Below are 25,248 nucleotides of genomic sequence, written 5' to 3'. Positions count from 1 at the left end.
TTACGTTAACATTTTCAACGTTCCTCCCTTAATTCCACCATAATTCTTTTTCGAAACATACACATTACACAACTGAGACAGTCATGACATTTTGACTGACTACTAACTGTCATATGAATAACTGCGGTAAATGATTTAATTGTTCCTTTAAGGCTGTGCAAACAAATATTGTACAGGTTTAGAACGGGATTAAAGGGATAGTTCACCCAAAAATTAAAATACTGTCCTCATTTACTCACCCTCAATAGTTCCAAACCTGTATGAATTTCTTTGTTCTGCCGAACACAAAGGAAGATATTTTGAAGAAAGTTTGTAACCAGGCTGTTTTGAGGCACCATTGACTTCCATAGTAGGAAAAAAAAAAATACTATGGAAGTCAATGTTTCCCACATTCTTCAGAATTCTTCATCTTCTTTTGTGTTCAGCAGAACAAAGACAATCATACAGGTTTGGAACTATAATATTAAATCATTTACAAATGTTTAAAATCTGCTTTCAATTCACACCACGTTTTTTTTTTTTTAAAACCATCCAACCGGAATGTTGTATTATCTATAATTACATAATATTCACCTGTAATCTGGTTTTGACTACTAAACATTTAAAATATTAAAGATAAAATAATTTACCTCCCTGTGTCCACACGTTTGCGGAGACGGATACAAACATTAACTGTGCTAACTGAACATGTTAGCGCAGTTAAAGATCACCTTTGCACTACACCCTGCTTTTCCAGTTCTGCAGACATGCTGAGACTCCTGTCAATTTCCACTATTTTAAATATACACCAGCGACACACCTCCTTACAGAGAAAGGAAGAGGATACGCTCATAGAATGTAACAATGCGACTATCCTGACAGGGTGCAAAAGACACCAATGTGCCATGACAGTTGCTCCACCAGCCACGTTGTTTTGGTGTCACCGATCAACGTTAGTCATGCAATAGTTGTTTCAGAACTAGACAGGTGCCAGGATGGCTCTCCACCCATGTTTAAAGATCACAGTACAACTTGATCTATTGTTATGAGTCACACAGTAACTCTAGCCAGTTGTACAACCATTGTCAAAGCACATCAGGGCCGTGACCAGAGAAATACAGGCAACTATATTGAAACTGTAATGAGCCTGAACATTCACGTAGAACGTGCACATGACACATTGCTTATGATGCGAGAATTTCAAAACTAATCCAAAAGGCATCAAGACAAAAGCTACAAGAAACACCCAGAATCAGCTTTAGTTTTGGTGATCTGAGCCTCAGGCTCTAAATAAACAGCAGGATGATGGACGCACAGTCTTTTATCTCCAACAAATCTGGAATAACCTGCACAAAGTCTAAAACCTTCTGAACTCAGTTACTCCTGCAGGTAGATGTAGAATAAGTTTGAGGCCCTAGGGACCCTGAAGTGGCAGTGGCTCCCACCCGCCTAGAGACACTTCTAAGCTGAATTAACCCGATTTCCCACTTCGTCTCTTAATCACTTAAGCACATAAGCGTCCTGAAAGTGTGCAAAGAGTCAGAGCCCAGAAACAGAGTAAGTGCATTTTCCACTGGGACAAAGTTGTATTATGAGCTTTAGCAAAGGTATATCAGCTGCTTGGAGAATGACAAAAAAAATGTGTCTCAATCTTGGACTCCTACTGTATAACAACTGAATGGAGATTTTCTACTGAAAGGTCTTTACAGCCAAGCACTAGGCATAGTTGTCCTCGGTACTTTGGTGTGGAGAAAAATTATTTAGCCTCCTCAGCAACTAATGCCTGCCTTACCTTAATCAGATCTGCAATATCTAGACATCTATACTAGCTAGGGGTGGAACGGTTCGCGGAAAAATAAAATCGAACCGTATGGTTCTCCACACACGGTTTGGCACGCTCTAGGACCGCGGTTCAACTTAAATCTGACAACGCATCTGCAATATGGTTTGTTATAAATAACACGTGAAACAAACAGCATTCTTTCATTGTTCGTGCAAATATTAAGCTCTCTCTAAAGTATTGTGTTTGAATGGACAAATTCACACAAAAATTATGTCAAAATGCCCGTCTTGGTAAGTATCCTATAGCAGACATAGCCGGCTGAACATACAGTATCAGTGCATTCTCTTAAAGCGACAGCACTTTCTTAATATTGATCAAACAAAGAAATCACTCACTGCTCGTGACTGAATCGCTTTTGTAACTTTAATAAAGATTAATCTTTAATTTATACAGTCAAATATGCAATGCTGTTTTACATTTCATTACTTTATTCAATTTCTATACCTAAAAACTAATGCTATAGACCTACCTAAAAAAACAACAACTGAAAAATCAGTTTATTTTATTTTCTATTGCTATTGTAATTTTATTTGTGCTGCTGCTTGTATTTAGATAGATTATTCTTATTTTTATTTGACAGTATAGTTTTTCCCTAAACATACCGAACAGTACCGAAACCGTGACTCTAAAACCGTGATACAAACCAAACCGTGAAAAAGTTGAACCGTTCGACCCCTAATACTAGCAGTATGGTATCTGGAGGTCTCGATCAGCTCACAACCCCATGAAGTGGACGGGGTTATTTCTGTCCCATTGCCAGTCTCAGTCAGAGCTACTGCCAATGGGATCAAAGCTAAGACACTACTGACCCCTTAATACACTGAGTGATCCATGTGACCCTTCACCTTGGCTCGTTAGATGCATTTATACTAGTCGAGTCTGATCTGAAATGTCACTTTGAACTAATGATGCCACAATTCTCAATATAATATTGAACCTTTCGGTACAACCTCCATGGTTTAATATACACTTGTGAATTGACTTTTTTTTTTCCGGGTTTGCATTTAAATTTCCAGGCCTTTTATTTCTCTCTGAATTGGCTCTCTGTGTGCCCATGAGTTTACATGCTGACATGAGGAAACGCCTCCCCACGTGCATTTGAATGACTTCCGCTGTAATAACTTGCAATGAGAAGCGTTTCTAAACTTGTTGTCCAACAAAAGAGAACATTGGTTTTACTCTACAACATCAGTCGAATGTTTGAAATCACCACTTGATAGACTTCAGAAGATTTGCTTAGACACCAAAAAATTATGTGACAATGTTACAATTAAAGGGTTAATTCACCCAAAAATGAAAATTAGCCCATGTTTTACTCACCCTCAATCTATAGGTGTATATGACTTTTTTCTTTCAGACGAATCCAGTCATTATATAAAAAATGATCCTGGCTCTTCCAAGTATTAGAATGGGAGTAGGCAGGTGTTTTTGTTCAATAGTCCAAAAGTAGTCAAATAAAATGCGTGCATCCGTAGTAAAATGTGTCTCACATGGCTCCGGGGGTGAATAAAGGCCTCCTGTAGCGAATCGATGCGTTTTTGTAAGAAAGATATCCATATTTAAAATGTTGTAAACAGTTTTTTCTCACTTCTGCTAACTGTCATACGTGCAATTAATGCATTTGTTCATTAATGCATTTGTTTTATTTTTCAAATTTATTTTGACCTCAAATAATGCTGCTGGCATCTCAATCCAATCAACAACTCAAATCAAATTTTATTTGACATTTATTTTCTCTGACATTCATTTGTTACACTCTGATGTACTGTATGTCAAAATATGTAAGAAGGTCGTCACTATTTCTTTGCTGCTTTAAGGTACCATACATGCACTTGCAAAAAGAGATAAATGTCTTTATTAAGCAAAATTTGATTTCATTTCATTCAATACATTAAAAATTGATTATTTATGTGTAACAATGCATCACTAGTTCAGCAACAAGGTAACAAGAAATCAAACTGAATTAGATTTCAGTGTCCCATTTGGAGCAACACTTTTCTAAAGTGCTGTTTCTGTCTATGTAGAGCATTCCAGAAAAAAAACCTGCTTGGATTCACTTAAGATTTCACCAATGTCTGCATGTGTCCTGTTGATTGTTTTTTCTGGAACTGTTGCTCTTAAACCAACATTTAATTCTGAAGCCCCTGATGTTGTTTCTTTATTAAATAAGAAAGAGCCAGAAATAGAATCAGTGCCTCTCTTCACATTCCAGAGGTACACCTGGACATCGCTTGCCACATTAACATTCAACATGTGCTGCTATCCCACAGCAGCATCCCGCTGCCCCCAGTGGCTAATCCATTAGCATTCTGCATAGCTCAGTCAATTATTTAGGAGTTGTGCTTTGTGGATTAGCATTCTGATGCCTTATCTACAGCACAAATCAGTGTTTAAGAGTAAACAGCATTAATTAGCATACTTGACAAAGTAACAACACGCAATGCATTAGCTATTGCAGGATTTTTGGATACCTGCAGAGAAATAGCAGGTTTTGCTAATTCAGTTCTACTTAGAAATTCTTAGATTATTACATAGCCGTCTTAACAATGAAACAGACAATGAACAAAGATATTTTGAGTCAGCGTGGTGTTGTTGTTGTTGTTTTTGTTTTGTTTGTTTTTTGGGTGGGGGGGCTAACATCCTTCAAAATATCTTTTGTGTTCCACAGAAAAAAGTCATTGATTTTTAGAATGATATGAGGGTGAGTAAATGATGCAGTATTTTTTTCTCCCAACAAACACCAACATTTCAAAGGATTGATGTTGGATTTACAATGTTGCGAAACACAACTGTAATTATCACACTGCCCCAACAAACACTAACAGGTTTATCACACTAATCCAACAACTGTTAGAATTTGGTGTTTGTTAGGAACCATGGGTATAGATACAGGGATGGTGCATCTATCAACTTTCAGCAAAGTCACAAAACAAAGTAGTGATTATTCTAACCTAATGCACCTTTTTTACACTTTCACTTTCATAGAGGTAAATAAGAAATATAAAATATAAGAAATCTTTGCATTCCCATTTGCCCCAACAGTGAAAAGAAAAACCTAATGCATTCCCCACGACCCTACAGAGGAAAAAACGACTTTAATAATGGATGCATGGATGGTTCCTGGCGCTCAAACAGTAAAGCATGGGTTAGATTCCCAGGAAATGCATGAACGGATAAAATGTATGCCTTCAATGCAAAAGTTTCTTTTGATAAAAATGTCTGCAAAATGCATGTAAATGTCCTGCATTTAACTAACCTTATCTGTGGGTAATGCATGCATGTGCGAGTATAGATTTATGTCAGTCTTAGTTTGTATAAACACTGTTAATAATACATGACTATTTCTGTGTAACATTCTGCCGTTTTTAGGAGAAAATCAATGAGACTTGACAAATATCCATAAGGGCATGTAACAGAGAAGAATATTAAAACATTAATGCATCAACAAACCCTGTGAGACTTGCACAGAGGTACAGAGAAACCAACTGTGAGAGAAAGGAGTAACAGCAGAGGCTCTAATCACTGCCCGCTGCTAGAAAAAAGACCTTTTAATCAGTACTCTACCAATAAAAATGTCAGGACTAATAGGTGTATCATACTGTAGATAAAGACAAAATAAAACTAAATTAAAGATAACACAAATTCTTCTACAGCATTTCCTACTGGACAGAGACCTCCTTCCAGGCACTTTAAATGTCATATGCGTCTCCCCCCACCGATGCCCTGCCAATTATATCTTGCTTGGAATGCACTCAAGATGTATGCGATGCAAATGAGATTTAAGGACTTGCATCCATATTTCAATGCTTGAGAGGCATACTTACTGCATAAATATACTGAACATGCCTGATTTGCATATGTATGAGTTTCCCCTCCCACACTGTCTAATTAAAAACAAGACAGTGAAGAGAGAAACTCGAAAACACATAAGACTTTCAGTATGACAAAGGAGAACTATTGATACCTGAACTACTGGTCAGAAGTTTGGAATCATTAAGATTTTTTAATGTTTCTAAAAAAATAAATTTAAAAAAAGTCTCTTATGTTCACCAAGGCTGTATTTATCTGATCAAAAATGCAGCAAAAACAGTAATATTGTCTAATATTATCTCAATTCAAATTGTCTGTTTTAAAGTAAATTCCCACAATGCAAAGCTGAATTTTCAGCAGCCATTACTGCAGTCTTCAGTGTCAGATGATGATTTGCTGATCAAGAAAAACTTATCATTATTAGAAATGTTGAAAACAGTTGTGCTACTTCATTATTTTGTGGAAAATGTGATACATTTTTTTTTACTTTCATGAATATAAAGTTCAAAAGAGCATTTATCCTTGCTCAAAGTTTTTTTTTCATCTTACTTACCCAAAACTTTTGAATGGTATACTGAAATGTTTCTTGAGCAGCAAATCAGCATATTAGAATGATTTCTGAAGGATCATGTAACACTGAAGACTGGAGTAATGATGCTGAAAATTCGGTTTTGCATCCCAGCATTAAATTACATTTTAAAATATAAAAAACCATTAAAAGATTTACTTAGTAGTGAATGATACCTTCGCCCAACTTGGTGCGGATGTTCCAGTGATCATGAAGACTGATGGGACAAAACAGTTTTTTAGAAAGTGTGAGTTCTAGATCTTCATTGCTACAGGCATCACAGATTTGCTCCAAAGCAGCTACTCAATCATTACAGATCAGACACCAAGATTCCTCCTTAGACGTGAAAAAAAAGTTCCACAAATTGTGACATCAACGCTCTGTGTTCCAGACTCTTGCTTTGTCAAACCCAACGTACTGAAGTAATTCATACATGGTGTATTCCCACAACGTGGCTGGAGTCTGAGCCAAGTAGCGCTCTACCAGACACGTCATCCTTTAATCTGAGGGGATTGGGATTATTAGACACAGGCGAGGCCTTTATTAAGTATGGTTACACCCCCTGCCCCCAAAAATGCACACATACTCAGTTCACTCCAATCCTCCTGAAGGGGTTAAAAAGACAATCCAGCACGTACCCTATCCATAGACATTGTCAAATATATAATATATGCATGTTTTGTGCAGAAAAATTCTACAATGTGTGTGTGTCAGCATTTGCTGCTATGGAAGCAGTTATAGACTAATTATCAATCCGCTGCTATTTGTTTTAATGATATTAATATGGCATACAGATCTAACCTGGCCATCAAATCACTGACTATCACGTGATTCACAAGAGGCTGAAGAAGCATTATCTTCATCACAACCTGATCCTCATCCTCTGACCCAGTGTGTGTGTGTCCATATCCTGTAGCTCAGCATCTAAAGAGCTGACATGGTGTGTTTATGTGTGTGTTACCATATTTCTACCATGTTTCTGCAAACAATATTACTTTGGTAATATATTTGAAGTTTTATTTAAGTTTTGTTTTGAGGTCAGATGAACAACAACCAATCAGTGATGGGGTGTGTGTTTTTATTTTTTTTTGGAAGGAAGATTGATTGAACAAAGTTTTATAAACCTTTTTGCTTAGGAAAGACTGATTTGAAGTAAGACTTAAGGCTGAGTAAGACATTCAGACATTAATTCATTTTCAGTATATATCTGTTTTAATGAGTTAGGTTAGTGAAGGATTCATTATTTTATTTTGAACAATAATTAATTGTTTTGAGCAAATTACAAGAGTCATAAACTTTGGTTTCAAAATACAAAACGACAATTCACACTGTACAGGCATGTGCAGTCAGTGAAGACAATACAATAAAGATGCATTGTGTTTGCGTTTTTCATGGTAGACTGTATATGTTATCACATTCAAATAAAATAACACTAATCAAAACACAATTTCTTTTGTCATGCCATTGTAGATTCAGAGTGCCAGAGTGAAACCATGAGTGACTCTTCTAATATGATTGTGTCACAGTCTCATACTGCAACAGAACAAGTTACAGGCAGATACAAAAGGTTTGCATTCCAGAACAGCATACAAATGCACATGCATGCAAATACATATGGTAAGACTGACCATTTACAAAACCACAACGCAGAGATGAGACAGCTGGGAATGGTGAACTGGTTCTTGTTAAGAATATACCGGAAATTGTTAGAAATACTAGAATTATTCCGTCAATGCAGACAGAAGGCTAAAACTTATATACGGAAACTGTTTTCTGCACTGCTATTCCGCAGTAGTGCAGCACCGCTACTGAATCTTCAGTTCAATAAAGAACAATGTCCTGCGTGTAATAATAATAAAAAAAAAAGTACAATCTGTGCAGCCTGATTTCTGAACAGTAGCTGCAGGACAACCACAAAACGCAATACAGCTATGATGCTTACACTTTATGCACAGTTGCTATACTATGACATTAAAGGAAATAGTTCAATTATAGTGAGTTTATTTCTATTATTTTTTTTCTCAAAAATAATTGTAAAAAAAAAAAAAAGAGAGAAATAGTTCAGCTCAAAAATTTAAATTCTGTAATCATTTACTCACCCTCATGTCGTTCCAAACCTGTATTACCAGTATTCTTCAAAATAACGTATTTTGTGTTCAACATAAGAAAAAAACTTATACAGGTTTGGAATTAGATGAACTATTCCCTTAATAGCAGGATACTTTAAATCCACTATAAAAAAGTAAATAAATAAATAATCTCCCATGCAGCGAAGTGAAGTTACCCAGCACTGATATCACCGTTATCACTCCCGGGAGTGATAAATATAACTAAAGCATAGCTTCCACCTTTCTAATGTCAACTCTGACCAACTCTATCCTTGTCACAGGGCATCTGGTCAGGGTAACTGACCTGCAACTTCACACCTCCATTCACAGGTGAATTTGAGAAAATAAAACTTTGCAAATTGCAATTAGGTGAATGCCTTGAAGAGCTAAGATTTAACGTTAATTGCAATTCTTGACAACTTTGTGATGGGCAAGTCATAATTTTTGTCACACAACGGTTATTGTGTAATGTCATCGGATGCAAAATTCACAAGATGTTTGAACATAAATGTGTGTTTATGTTAGCACATCCATCCTATAATGATAAAAATCCACCCAGTTTTTTTTTTTAATCCCTATTTTAAAATCCCCTTTCTCAAATCAGGCTGTTCTGAGATTCCTGTCAGAATGACGTAGTTCTGAACAGGCCCCTCCCAGGAGAGTTGATTGACAAGACCGTCTTATCTTAGACTGGCCCTGAGTGAGCTGAGAGAGCTGTCCGCCACTGTGTCGACTCCGGTGCAAGATGTCTCCGATTAAGCGATTGAAGTGTTTAATTGTTGGATGTAATAATGAATATAGCAGTCGTCATTTACTCCTGACATCTGAGCGGCTGAAGACGCAGATGATTAATGTTACTTTCATTTTGAAGGGAATGCGTCGATCCCCGATCTACATAAATACGTCTATGTTCGTGCGAATCAATCGTGATCCAGCATTATCTACAGAAGAAGTGAGTTTAAGGATTTTTATGAATCTTTGCAAATCGCCTTTCCTAATAATGTGCTAGTTAGTTTCGGTGCTAAAGTTTAGTATGGTCCATAGATATACAGGTCCTTTTCAAAAAATTAACATATTGTGATAAAGTTCATTATTTTCTGTAATGTACTGATAAACATTAGACTTTCATATATTTTAGATTCATTACAACACAACTGAAGTAGTTCAAGCCTTTTATTGTTTTAATATTGATGATTTTGGCATACAGCTCATGAAAACCCAAAATTCCTATCTCAAAAAATTTGCATATTTCATCCGACCAATAAAAGAAAAGTGTTTTTAATACAAAAAAAGTCAACCTTCAAATAATTATGTTCAGTTATGCCCTCAATACTTGGTCGGGAATCCTTTTGCAGAAATGACTGCTTCAATGCGGCGTGGCATGGAGGCAATCAGCCTACTGCTGAGGTGTTATGGAGGCCCAGGATGCTTCGATAACGGCCTTAAGCTCATCCAGAGTGTTGGGTCTTGCTTCTCTCAACTTTCTCTTCACAATATCCCACAGATTCTCTATGGGGTTCAGGTCAGGAGAGTTGGCAGGCCAATTGAGCACAGTAATACCATGGTCAGTAAACCATTTACCAATGGTTTTGGCACTGTGAGCAGGTGCCAGGTCGTGCTGAAAAATGAAATCTTCATCTCCATAAAGCTTTTCAGCAGATGGAAGCATGAAGTGCTCCAAAATCTCCTGATAGCTAGCTGCATTGACCCTGCCCTTGATAAAACACAGTGGACCAACGCCAGCAGCTGACATGGCACCCCAGACCATCACTGACTGTGGGTACTTGACACTGGACTTCAGGCATTTCCCTCTCCCCAGTCTTCCTCCAGACTCTGGCACCTTGATTTCCGAATGACATGCAAAATTTGCTTTCATCCGAAAAAAGTACTTTGGACCACTGAGCAACAGTCCAGTGCTGCTTCTCTGTAGCCCAGGTCAGGCGCTTCTGCAGCTGTTTCTGGTTCAAAAGTGGCTTGACCTGGGGAATGCGGCACCTGTAGCCCATTTCCTGCACACGCCTGTACACGGTGGCTCTGGATGTTTCTACTCCAGACTCAGTCCACTGCTTCCGCAGGTCCCCCAAGGTCTGGAATCGGTCCTTCTCCACAATCTTCCTCAGGGTCCGGTCACCTCTTCTCGTTGTGCTGCGTTTTCTGCCACGCTTTTTCCTTCCCACAGACTTCCCACTGAGGTGCCTTGATACAGCACTCTGGGAACAGCCTATTCGTTCCGAAATTTCTTTCTGTGTCTTACCCTCTTGCTTGAGGGTGTCAATGATGGCCTTCTGGACAGCAGTCAGGTTGGCAGTCTTACCCATGATTGCGGTTTTGAGTAATGAACCAGGCTGCGAGTTTTTAAAAGCCTCAGGAATCTTTTGCAGGTGTTTAGAGTTAATTAGTTGATTCAGATGATTAGGTTAATAGCTCGTTTAGAGAACCTTTTCATGATATGCTAATTTTTTGAGATAGGAATTTTGGGTTTTCATGAGCTGTATGCCAAAATCATCAATATTAAAACAATAAAAGGCTTGAACTACTTCAGTTGTGTGTAATGAATCTAAAATATATGAAAGTCTAATGTTTATCAGTACATTACAGAAAATAATGAACTTTATCACAATATGCTAATTTTTTTGAAAAGGACCTGTACAGTGGTGTGAAAAAAGTGTTGGCCCCCTTCCTGATTTTTTTTTTTTTGCATGTTTGTCACACTTTAATGTTTTAGATCATAAAACTAATTTAAATATTAATAAAAGATAACAAGTAAACACAACATTCAGTTTTTGAATTAAGTTTTTATTATGAAGGGAAAACAAAATCCAAACCCACATGGCCCTGTGTGAAAAAGTGCTTGCAGTTCTTTAGATGCTGTTGTGGGGTCTTTTGTGACCTCTTGGATGAGTCGTCGCTGCGCTCTTGGGGTAATTTTGGTTGGCCGGCCACTCCTGGGAAGGTTCACCACTGTTCCATGTTTTCTCCATTTGTGGATAATGGCTCTCACTGTGGTTCGCTGGAGTCCCAAAGCTTTAGAAATGGCTTTATAACCTTTTCCAGACTGATAGATCTCAATTACTTTATTTCTCATTTGTTCCTGAATTCCTTTGGATCTCAACATGATGTGTAGCTTTTGAGGATCTTTTGGTCTGCTTCACTTTGTCAGGCAGGTCCTATTTAAGTGATTTCTTGATTGTGAACAGGTGTGGCAGTAATCAGGCCTGGGTGCGGCTAGAGAAACTGAACTCAGGTGTGATAAACCACAGTTATGTTTTAACGGGGGGGGGGGGTTGAATGTTTTGGATGATTTGAATGTTTCAGATCATTCAAACAAAATTTGTTTGATGATCTGAGACATTAAAGTGTGACAAACATGCAAAAAAATAAAAAATCAGGAAGGGGGCCAACACTTTTTCACACCACTGTATACCTAGATGCCTCATTATCGACTGTTTCTATGGGTCGTGATATGCAAGCCATCCGCCATTTTTGGAACAGTCTGCGAATCTTTGAGCGCATTGACTGTGTGCGTCTACAACAGCAAGTTATACACTTGTAAGTCTTTGAATATTAATTGATTATTATGGTGAATGCGAGATGGCTGACGCGTCAACGTATCTAGAGCAGTCGAATAGGGAATCTACACATATCTATGGTCTGATCGTCACTCCACAGAAGAGGGGCGGAGTAGGCAGAGCTCATTAGCATTTAAAGCAACATGGAATAGAACAGCGTGCTGAAAACAGAGCTGATTTTTACAGGGTAAAGGTGTTTTTTACACTACCATTGAGAAATTGTAACCAAAGTATGTTATAGACTTTTCATTAAGACCCTATAGAATCATATCAACTTGTGTAAATCCGATGATCCCTTTAAGACTTGTCAGTTAGTGTAAATACTGACTGGTTGTTCATATTACAAGAGCAGTGAAATACACACCATATGCGATATGTATGTGTGATTTTTGGCTTGAATTAAAATAAACCTCTCTCTCTCACACACACACAGACACACTTATACACATACATTTACATATTTATTTATAACATCCTATTAAACATTCACACATTCACAGTGCTGGAAACAGTGAACTAGGGATGTAACACGGTTATCAGTATTATCACAGTATTGTTAAAATGTGCTGGAGATGTTCAAAAAGTACTGACACATAAATCATTTCAAGTTTTATATTTAAAAATCAACAAACAAATAAAATAACTTTTTGTTTGCATAATCACTAAAAATAACATTACTAATGATGTTCGAGTTTTAAATGACAACTTGACTAACAACAGTTTAATAGCACTTTCAAATATCTAATGTAAATGTTCAAATAAAGCTCTGAAAAAGTTTCCTAAAAAGGTCAACTTCACATTTCAGCCTTTAAAGAAAAGGGTCAAGTCAAAATGATAGATTAATAAATGATTATATGTATTTTATCTGCTCCATAAATAATTCTAGATAACCTATCTGAATTGTTTAAACGTATAGAATCCACATAAGCTTGTTTTTCATCGACCAGTCAAAATGTACAGCAGGGCATGCCGCTGATGGAAAAGCTGAATTACAGTCGTTTCCCGTAAACTCTGTGGACAAAGCAGTATTGCGATTAAGAGCACTTCCTTTTGGTCGAATCGTTCCTGAAGACAGTCAGAGCCTTCAGAGGTACATTCATATAATTAATTAATTCATATATTCCAGGGGTGTCAAACACAGCCCTGCAGAGTTTAGTTCCAACCCTGTTCCAACACACATACCATGTAGTTTTCAAATAAGCCTGAAGGACATGATTAGCTGGATCAGGTGTGTTTAATTAGGGTTGCATCTAAACTCTGCAGGGCTCTGGCCCTCCAGGAACTGAGTTTGACACCCCTGATATATTCATTTATATAACTCCCTTAGCACTCTTTTAAAACCTCTCAGCTTTTCTGCCCTGTTTTCACTCAAAACGAAACTACTCTGTGTGCTGTGCGCACGTGAGACTGTCACTTTTTTATGCTGGACAGTATTTATTTATTGTGAGTTGTTCAAATCGCGGTAATCAAATACGGTTTTAATGATAATTGAAATATGAAACGGTAATACTAACCATGGGGAATTTTATCATGATTTATCGTCAAACCAGTAATCGTTACATCCCTACAGTGAACTACATGTTGTTGTTTAGTTTTTTTAATGTACCCTTCACAGGGAGTTTGACTGACAGCCAATCTGACTAATCATAACGCGGAATCTACTATTTTTGTCTGACAAACAAACCAGACCGGAGAGTAGATTAACAACTTGAACTTGAAAATACTGTGTATTGACGTCTTTCCAAGGTTGAAACAAGATACCTTCTGATGTTCATTCATGTTTATTTCATGCTTTAACTAGTAAAGAGGAAGAGATGATCAGTTCATGTGCTTGAATAGAAGCGATACAGTGATCTTTCACAACACATTAATGAGCCACAATACGGTATTTACTGTTTGAATTTCTTAAAAAGCTAAACTGCTAACAGTTATTCAGAAAAGTCCTCCAGGTCCTGCACATTCTTTGGTTTTCCAGTATCTTATGCATATTTGAGCCATTTTAGAAGAGTGACTGCATGATTTTGACATCCATCTTTTCACACAGAGGCTACAAACATTCACTGACACTCAAGAAGGCAAAACTTTCAGAACAGCATTATGTGTTTTTTATTTATTTTACATTAGTAGTTTTAGTAGTTCTTTTGGATATAGATATAAATTCATACTCAACTCTTCTATGCGTGTCTTAAACATGCTACCTAACCTGTTGAACAGCCGACACCCTTCAGCAAATAGGGAGTGTTCCTCTCACTCTGCTTTCACAGCACGTTATTATTTCTGCATCCCAACCTTTCTCACAGTACTTATAGATCACAATTTTACCAGTAAATTCCCTCTCTTGTGAGCTGGTCTCAGTGGGCTATTGTGCTCTAGACTCACACACTCCATCCATAACAAAAGCCCAGCCGACCTGCCTATACCTCCACACTCTCCAGCTATGGGGTTACCATGGCAACTCCTGCACCTTCCCCAAGTCATCAACGTTGCCTCAGCCTAGGTATAGTATGGGGCAAAAGCATTGAATGTGATCAAGTCAATGCGTGTGAGCATGTGCTTGTTTAAAGAGAAAGATAGATGGATACAGAAACAGAAACTGCAAACACCTGATGGACTATCATTGCCATGCACAATATCCAGAAACAGCCACGAGAGGTGTTAATGGATACGGGCAATGAGAAGAAAAGAGAGAAAAGGATGACTGGAGATGGGTTTTATCCGCGTAATCTCTTAATACAGTCTGTACTCCCTCTACTGGTGTAACAGAGTTCAGATCAGATACTGTCCTCTTTGTCCAGGCATATCACAACTGGCTATGCGAAAACACAAGTTACCTTCAATTGCCATTTAACTTTCATGTTATTACATTTTCTAATTACACAGGATAGTTAAAAAAAAAACAAATCATCCTAAAATCACTTTGCTGAAAAACCTGTTGTACAATTTATTTATTTTTTTCATGTTCAAATGTGAGTACCAAATATCACTGTAGTGCACTGCATTATGTTTTTAAAACAGTTTTGATCATAAAACTAGACATTTAAATCATCTTACTAAGACATAATTTTGGGAGATGATATATAATTTTGTTATATGGTTATAAACATCTCATTAATTCGCATTACACGCTATCACAATTTCATCTTACTTTTGACCATATAAATATCAGCATCTACACAAAACTGCATATTTCTTGCTTAGTTTTTAATAGTATCATACTGTATGAACAATAAAAGCCATATATGTATCAAATATGACACTCCACAAAAAAACACAACTTTTTTTTTTAGATTTTCTTTTACGTTTTAATTAACTGGATTGTGAAAATTGTGTTACATACTGTAGCAGAATGGAGCAAAGCTGAATGCAAGTTTGCTAAAACTATTCCTAAACTGCTATTAGTTGACATCAGCAGCAGGGCTAAATACAGACCTGATTCAAATTCACAAGAACTCGATGAGATTTGGTTCTCTTTTGGGAGATGGGGTGGTTATATGTCTGTCATAATGTCCATTTTGCTTACATATAAAGGCAATTCCCTCTCTACTAATGCTGAAAATAAAACAGTGCAGTGTTTTACAAACTGGAGCACCACCACATTGAACCAAGTGGAAAACAGGGAATCTTCAAAATTTGTACATTACAAAAATTACAATTTGAAAATTTAACAGCAAGGTTCAAACTAAGCTAGTTTATGAGTTAGTTTAGCAGAACGCAGTGAAATCTGCAGGACAGGAAGTGCTGCACGAACACTTTTCACATGGCTACTGAAAGCCGTCAGATGAAAAAGATCAATCTTGGGATTCAGAGAATCCTGAGGAGTGTTCACATGAATATCACAACTACTTTGAAAATTGATATTTTTACCCAGCCCTAAAATACATAAATCTGTCACAATAAGACAAGGAAAATGAATCAGTTTTCATGTTGACTGTAAAACCACAATTAAATCCCCACATACAGGTGTTGGTTACAAAAATGCGTAAAGCTTGCTTTGATCATAATAATAAATGAACTAAAACAATTACTGAGCAGCAGTTGTATATATAAATATTTTAACATGATAAATAACATTTTCTTACTCTGAATTTCTCACACACTCATCTGCTGTTCTAATCATGATACCTACAGTACATTCAACATGTGTTCTGTGACAGGATTCCTGTGCATCAGATGACACAGGGTGACAGAACCCAAGTCCTGTTCATAGTGTGGCATCTGATATGCTCGGCTCTGGTTACACACACAGACACACAGAGACACACACACACACACAAGCAAGCCAGGTTGGCTTGGCCCTCTTCCACTGACTGTAGTAGCACTGTCTTCGTACTACCGTTTCTCTCTATGCAGTTTCAATAAAAAGTAACGTCAAAAGAGCACTTGAGCACAAACGCATATAGAAAACAACAACCCTCCTCAGAAACGGCTAATTTTTTCAGGAAAAGCTGTAATTCTTTATTAAATTAATGACAGCATTTTAATTTTACATTTCAGCTGTCAAAAAGTTTAGAAAGAACTGGTCACAGTTTTTTCAACTTGATCCAAATAACAATCAAAATGATTCAATATTTAAAATAAAAATAATTTGATGCACAAATAAACACATCTGTTGAATTACATAATTTAAATGTTATTTAAAAAGAATTAAAGAACCAGAATCTCAAAGACTTTTGAGACCTATAATAAACATTTTTTTAAACAATCATAAACAGCTTCACAAATATAATAAGACTACCTTAAAATACATATTTCTTTATCAACATTTGAGGGTCACTGTATGTGTGAAGTTGTAAATTATAATCTAAATTGCATTTAAATTTTCTGTTCCCTTATCTGTCTAAAATTGACCCCTAAATTTAATTTATAATTCTGTCTAATGTTGATGACATTCACTCTCATGTCTTTGATTTTGACAAAATTACTATATGTAAACATCATAAACCTACAAAATATATATATATTTTCTCTATATTTAAACCTTAAAGATTCAACATGACTCCACTATCAAACACAAACACCCTTTAGTGCAGAAAACCTTGTGTTACATGTGAACATTCAGACAAATAACAATATGAACAACAAATAAATTACTTCTAAATCAACACCTGATATAAAATCAAACAAAGACAGATTTTGTAAATTTCTTTGTAATGCTGAGTGCCGTTAAGGTTGTATAAATGTTTCCCAATCATTACAAATATAGTAATCATTACAAAAAGTGATGACCTGCAATTGTTATCAGCTATTTCTACTTGACTTAACCTGTACAATTTAATTTTGTTGGTGTAAATTAATGTATTGAGGTTGATTCAGTGATGATAAATATTATTTTTGCATGGGAAAAAAAGTTAATACAGATGTTACCAATTTTAGGTTACCATTTTCCCCTGTTTATTGATCTAGTTTGCTATCTGAATCTGATACCCGATGTGTTTTCCTTTAAGGTCAACTGTAATATTTAAATCATGATTTCAAAGCAGTTACCTTCTTTCAAGTACTTACTGTACATTGTAAACAAAGTAAACTTGTTAGAATATTTGAGGACACATAATTATCAAATACATAATGTCTGAAATCAAACAAAAAACAAACAAAACAAAACTTTTATATAGTTTTATTAAGTGTAATAATTATCATTTAAATATTATCTTTTGAAAAGCTGAAAGGCTCCTAAGTGATTAAACGAATATTGACATCACTATTTTTTAGTTTTGATTTAAACTTGAATTTTGATTTTGTTTGATGTTTAACATTTTATTCTCAAAACACTGACAATTTTTAGGAAATCAGAAACCTTTGCCACAAACCACAGTGGTAGATGTGAATATGCACTGTTTGTGTATAGGTATAATAAGCTTATAATGTGCCTAATATATAGCAAAAATGACAAACTAATTTAAAAACAGTAACTCCAACTAAAAGTGGACCACACTATGCACAACAATGCATAAATTACTCAACTGCACAAGTGTACAGTGTGTGCTTTGCTACAAAGTGGATTATGATTGTTATTTGCTCCACATCCCACCCTCAAATGGTGGTATCTATTATTACAATCTAATGCTTGATGTGTTCTTCATAAGCAAAAAGCAATCCTTACAAACATGTGAATCTAATATTTCCTTCTCACACTGATGGAATGCTTTAATCTAGAACTTGTCAAATTTCAAGTGAATGTTCTCAGAATGTTTTTCATTTACATATAATTACTTACAAAAACCTTTTGATCAGCCTCTCTATTTGAGTTTTGCACTTAAGACTGACACTAAAAACTGAACCACCACAATATTCATAGATCAAAGTGGTCCATGTTTTTTTTAAGATTATTAAATTTGTGATTTTGTCCCCACCAATCATGAATATGTACAGTGAAACAAATAGTAACATCTATATCAGCTGGTTTTATTTAGTCAGAAATATTTACCATCACTGAACCAACCCATATACATTAATTTATTACAACAAAACTCATTTTTATGGGTTTCTATTTTCTATCAGCAGGTACAAATAGCTCTAAGGCATCAACTGCATGTTACATCCTTGCTAAAAAGCTTTTCTGTAAAAAAAAATATTTGTCTGTGTAGAAACACATATGAAGAGTTTATTCACAAAAACAGATAACTCCGTTTTTATTTTTAATTTTCAAAAATCAAATTTTTTATTATGTTATCATGTTTTTATTTTGTTAGCTCTATTTTTTTAACCTAATCAAAATAACCCAAATGCAGTTTGATTGAGATTAATTGGAATGCACAATGACATTTTTTGTTTTTTGAAAATGGTTAAAAACGGAGTTATCTGTTTTTGTGAATAAACTCTTCATATGCTAAAAACTAGAGAATGGCTGCATATGGAGGATTGTAAATCTGGACACGTGGTTGTGCTCTATGTAGCTAACTGTAGTTACCTCTGACTGCTATTTAAGCATTTCTGCATGAGTAACATCCAATCTGATTTACATTAGCTGTAAACTAAAAACATTTTTTTTTTTATTCATTGTAATGCTCTTTTTAAAAGAGCATTGTACTAAATAAAGCATTCAGAGAAACAGGCCTACACAACGCAGTTCAAGTCAGATTTTTCCATAAACTCGTTCTCATATAACAGTAGGCAAACAAGACAGTCATAAATCAACAAAAATACTCCACATATTACAAATTATAATACGAATAATTAAAAACAACTTTAAAAATCTATTGCGACGTAACGTTTTATGCTAGCAGATGGCGAATCCCAACAAGACGAAGTAACAAACATAAACACGTAAATACCAATTGAACATAAAAATTGAGGGACATTATGCTAAGTGTATGCTACAGGAATAGGCTACGTAATCCACTCAACGTGGTGTTATGTTCAGACCTGAATCTCTCGTGTGTCTCTCTGTGTCTGTGTGTGTGTGTGTGTGTGTGTGTGTCTGTGTGTGTTCTGAAACAATGGACAAAAGTAGCTACTCGACCTAAACAGGAAGTTTGACTTTGTGGCATTTTAACAACTTTTGTCAAGCCCTTTGTTATTAAAAGAACACATAGCTTAGCCTGTAGATGTTATATCTACGGTATTGTAATGTTAATTTGTAAAGGCTCATTATTATTTTTTACCTAAATTAAATTTGACCTAAATTACCAAAACGTTTTTCATATTGTTTGATCGACTGAGCAAAACAACATTTCACGTTACATAATAACAACTTTGGATATAAACAAGTGCGAGGCCCACACGATCACAACTCTGAAAGCACAGTGGTACCGACAAGCAAGCAATTATATGACAGCAGAAAAAAATTACCTTAAGTTTCTAGGAAGCCTGAACACCTTCCAGTGCAATTCCCTGAGAAATCAGGCCAACACACAACTTAACAGTCGTGAAAAAGGCCAGGAACATAGCTACATATAAATATATATGTTTGGATTACAATATTCCTACACGTCTATTCAAAAGATAAAAATATATGAACGCTTTCTGTTCACCAATTTTAAAAACAAAGGTTACAAAAGCCACCATCTCCAATACTCGATTGTTATAATTTTGGAAAACAAGGGCAAAATAAACAAGTGTGCCAACCTAAACAAAACTGCTCCCTCCCACTTAAACTGACTCATGTGGACGTCTTTACATTAAAGTGGACTTTATACGGTGGTTGCTTATTTAAGTGACTTACTATTGACAGCCTGTTGATATGCGACATTAAATTGAATGTATTGTTATATTTAGGCTGCGTTAACTGAAAGGATCCATGCAATCACACACCCCTTACCCCGAACTATATTATCATCTCTTTTCTTCAACCCCATTGACCCTAATCACAATCCACCTCGTAGAAACATACTCAGATGTTGCACCAACTTGGTAAATGCATAAACATACCGTTTCGTCTTGTGAAGTCTTTCAAATAAATTCACCAAAATATTACAGAAAATTAATTCTGCGGGAAATCCGTGAAATGCACCACCCGGCGGAAATACCCAAACTGCATGGTAAGATGAAAAATAAACCCATTCCTCGTGTATGTGGAGAACTGAAAAGCGTGGAAAGAACTTGTTCGCTTGTATATTCACCTGGTTAATAAGATTTTCGCGTCGTTTCGCGGCAGGAGAGGAGTGGCTGTCTTCCCGATGGTACATGGACTCTGTCCAATCAAAACTATTGTCCTTCTTCACCGTGGTTTACTTCATAGCGCCTCCTCTATTTTACGATATTAGAGATGAAACTGAAACTCTTAGCTGGAGCAATAGAATCAGTCACAAGTGATTTTGATTTAACCTTTTTAAATGAAACTCTTAAAGTTGTTTTTAATTATGTGTATTTAAGAAAAAGCTACCTTGTGACACAAAAATATTTTCATCTGCTGTCAAACAATAATAGCCAATTCAACTGTGCCATAAAAAAGTTTCTTAGCCTATCATGTCAGCACTTAATGACAATGGCTTTCTTTTTCTTTTCTTTTTTGTTAATGCAGTTACATAATTTTACATTTGTGACTGTTTCGTTAAAAAAATATATTGTAAAATGACAGCATTCATTTTGTTCCAAAAATTTTTATGTTTTATTTGAATGGAGGTGTATATTTAAGTTTGCTGATCACAAGCTAATTTATAGCAGTTATTTATAATGTGGTTTTCTTTCTTTTTCTCTCTCTTAATTGATTATTCAAAATTGCATGACAGGGTAACCATTTTGCATTCTCCATCATTAACATCTTGACTTGAATTAATGTGATTTGAGCGGATTTCTCTTCAATTTTGCTACAGAATCTAAATAAACTGTACAAGTCCCAATGGAATGCTGGAAAACCTGAAGCATTGGTGTGTGGAAGCTGCCAAATGTGCTGAAGTTCGGCTATGCTTTTGTTCACTTCTCTCACCACAAATGGGTTTAGCAGCCATTGAAACACTATAAAAATATTCATATGATTAATGGCTACTCTCATACACTCACAGTGACTATTAAAGTAAAAAGTTCTTACACTTATTACAATTATATTACAGGTTTACTGTTGAGTCACAGTGACCAGGACATGAATGTAATATTCTGGAGTTACATGTGGAGCACAGTGATTAGTTGTATAATAGATTAAATAATTGGCGCTTAGATTCTCATCCTGTAGCAAATTATGTAGTAGCATTTTTGTATAATTTTCTGCTTTATTTTGCTGTAGTTTTATGACAGAAAATGTCATTAAATGTCATTATCAGTACAGATTTTGAATACTGTCTTGTATTGTAAGATTGACTATTAAATCTTATACAATTCTGGCAATATTTAACAGTGCAGGTAGGGCTTTTTAAATGGACTAATTGAGACTGAGGCATCTCCTGCGAGTTAAAAAAATTAATGAAACAAATATTCATAAAATATTCACATCAGCCTGTATCTCAGCCTGTTAGTACATGCATTTAATGTCTGACAAAGTCTGACAAATATATGTGTGTAACTACGAATTAAATAAATCTGCAAGAGTATCCAGCAAAACGTTTTGTAATCATCCCATAACAAAAGTTCAATTTCATTCCATCGGTTGGAGAACTCTCAATATTGCCCCCTAGTGTTTTCCCCCCCGTATGTTTAGCCTATATTTAAGAAATAATCGTAAACATTCAGAAATATTTTTATTTCTCTCGTTTAGAATGTTTGCGTAGAAACTGCTAAAGTTATTGCAACACGATTTGATCATTTTTAAAAGAGCATATTTTGTGTGCTTCAGTGAAAAAAATTAAGGAAATCTGACAGCTTGTAACATGGCCAGGAGCAAAGAAGTTAAACTGTAAGGAGACAAAAATAAACAAGAAACCTGTACATATATACTCTGTATAAACATATTATTACAGTAGTAATATACTGAAAAAAAATATCTGGTGTACGGTTTACTTTGAAACTACTTTCAAATTTCACCAAAATAATTACCAAACAGACAAAAAACACATTGAATTAAATGTGAACTGTGTAAGTAGAATGACTGAAATAGTGTTTTCTTGTGTGTGTATAGTAGATATACAAATATAAAAAATGACAGAAAAACAAAAAAACATATTACCATTTTAAGTATTTAATATACCATTTTGCCTAAACTAAATTTTGTTTCTATCAATATAATCTTGCTATTTACAAAAGAAACTAAAGTTTTATTTCATAAAACTTCAAACAATTCAAGTAATTACACTTATAGTATATATACATACAAATTGTATTGCTGCTGAAAAGGCTTGTTTCACATAACCTGTCTCACGCAGGACATACGTTTCCCCTTGCTCAAGTCTTTTTCCTTATTTCTTTCTGGTAGTATGGAGCAGGGTGACTACTATTTTTCAGTTGGCTTTGGGATTAAGATTGATCTCCAGAAGCTCCTAATGCATCTAAACGGCTGACCTTCAACCCTTCCAGAGACTGATGGATAATGTACAGTGACTATGCTTGTAAAATGCAAATGCTGGTAAATAGTCAATAATTTTTCTCAGTAAAAAAGACTGCCTAATATTACTGAACCATACAGAAAATGAATATCTGGCATTTAAAACTGCCACCAATACAATACAATAAGAAGAATTGTTTGAGTATGGTACATTTCCTGACATAAAATGTAGAGTAGTTTACAGTGACAAAATGAACAGAGTGCAGCTTTATGACATAGCAGTGTGTCCAAAAGCTTATATCTTCTGCTACACACTCAAAAATATAAACTTTTTCTTCTCAAAAAGACTGCACCCTTGTAGGAATATAAGCTAATAGTAGGCTATAAATTGGTGATGCAGCATCCAGATTTAATAGAAGCGTGAATGAACAGGTGGTTCCTTAAAATTCAACAACTGAACTTTGTTATCCACAAGCCTGATCTCTGACAAACATATTGCCTCCTGACAGGAGTCCTGGTGGTTGACATGAAGGATGTGGGGTTATGCGACATCTGAAAGGTTCTGACAGTGAATGGATACCATAAGGCCACCAGGTGGTACCAATCCTTCAGTCTCCTGAACAGATCACACCTGTAGAACATGTGCCATCAGTGTTGACTGGCTGGTTCCACGATGCACGAGACGTCTTTTAATACTTAAAAGAATGTGAGCTGCACCAAAGTGCTTGTGGGCAAAACAATTTATTGAAGATAAACGTATTACCTCAATGTGGTAGCCTAGTAATAGACTGGAAAAACATTCTGTCATGGTAATCTGATTGGAGCACTTTTCAGTTTTGAGTGCAATCAATGCAAGACAAAAAAAAAAAAAAAAAAAAAACAAGGGTATACGTCTTCCCCATTTAAAGGAACAATCCACTTTTTTTTGGAAATAGGCTCATTGTCCAAGTCCCCCTAGAGTTAAACAGTTGAGATCTCCGGGTCTGGCGGTAGCACTTTTAGCTTAGTTTAGCATACATCATTGAATCAGATTAGGCCATTTAGCATCTTGCTCAAAAATGACCAAAGAGTTTCTATATTTTTCCTATTTAAAACTTGACTCTTCTGTAGTTACATCATGTACTAAGACTGACGGAAAATAAAAAGTTGCGATTTTCTAGGCCGATATGGCTAGGAACTATACTCTCATTCCAGCATCAAGGAACTTCTATGATATTACGCAGCGGCTGAAAGTAGTCCCCAGCTATATCATAACTAGTTACCTAGCTGGGGACTACTTTCAGGCGCTGCGTAATATCATTGCGCCTGCTGCACCCATGGTACAGCGGCAAAGTTTCAGTCACGTGACTTTTTTGTTACGGCATTGCGTACCTTGCGTACTAATGCGTAGTCTCTCTTTGGTGATCGTAAACCAAAATAACACTTCGCCAACAACAAAAAACAATGTTTTTTTTATAGATACTTATCACTGTGCAGAAAAATAACAGTGAATGCCAGAATAAAATGCTTGAAAAATACACATTCAAATACACATCCTGTTGGTCAGTTTGTCTCTTCAGTTAAGATTCCCCCCAATTGTTGCAGAAAACATTATATTGCATGGTATAATCATGGTCAGTGCAGACATTTACTTGAACTTTCTCATCGACTCTAACTCCTTGGTAGTTCATTTAGAGAAGTATAATGAAGATGGTGTGTGTTGTGTATTGATGTGACGTCATCAACGTTATTACGCAGAATGCGGAGATAAAGGATGGAAGAAGAAGTTCAATCTGGTGTCTGTGTGGTTCGATCCGAAATAACCAGAAAGGTTACAACATTGGCGACGAGGATGTTGCAACAAGGACTCACTCGTTAGTTAAATCTGAAAGTGAGTTAGACGTGTGTCACGCCGATTTTTTTTTTATCTCGATTAACCGAAAAGTTTAGTGGAGATAGGCGGCGCGCGTTAAAGATGGACGGTACTGTTCCCAAGTTTGACTGCTACAGCGATCCAGCCACATTGGGTCCGCGGTGGACAAGATGGTTAAATGCATTTGAACTTTTTGCCGATGGAAAGGGTTTGATCCTGGCTGACGATACACGCGACGCTACAAAGCAAAGACGGAGAGCATTGCTCTTACATCACGCAGGGACAGATGTGCAGGATATTTTCTCTACACTCGCTGACACAGGAGGGCCAACAGACTACGCGCAAGCAGTAACAGCGCTGAACGCATACTTTGTGCCTCAGGTAAACACGGCGTTTGCAAGACAGACGTTTTATCAGCTAAAGCAGAAAACGGGACAGACCGTGCAACAGTTTACCACATGTTTAAGGCAAGCGGCAAAAGATTGTGATTTTGGAGCTGATAAAGACAACCAAATAAGGGATGCTGTTCTGAGTCGGTGCAGCTCTGAGTATGTGCGTAGAAAATTGCTGGAGGAAGGAACGGCTTTGACACTTGCTCGTACTCTAGAAATCGCAGCGCAGTGCGAACGTGTTGAACTGCAGATGGCGGCGTTGCACGTTTCTCCAGAGA

General features: G+C 36.1%; 1 protein-coding gene across 8 annotated transcripts in view; it reads right to left on the bottom strand.

Moving 5' to 3' along the window:
• Positions 1-20,526, bottom strand: part of LOC306874290 (insulin-like growth factor 2 mRNA-binding protein 2) — a 38,901-nt gene extending 18,375 nt beyond the window's left edge. Inside the window, exon 1 of one of the 8 annotated variants that reach the window (XM_079424247.1) lies at positions 20,436-20,526. The gene's annotated coding sequence lies outside the window, so the exon portion shown is untranslated. Of the gene's footprint in view, positions 1-629; positions 725-6,376; positions 6,647-20,244 lie in introns of those variants that run through there. The other 7 variants (XM_079424243.1, XM_079424244.1, XM_079424248.1 and 4 more) reach the window with 7 other exon arrangements.
• Positions 20,527-25,248: the final 4,722 nt, after the last annotated feature.

The sequence above is a fragment of the Barbus barbus genome, assembly GCF_936440315.1.
Source record: "Barbus barbus genome assembly, chromosome: 8".
Taxonomy (NCBI): Eukaryota; Metazoa; Chordata; class Actinopteri; order Cypriniformes; family Cyprinidae; genus Barbus; species Barbus barbus.
The sequence above is the reverse complement of the archived record's forward strand: the minus strand, read 5'-3'. Positions and strand labels throughout refer to the sequence as shown.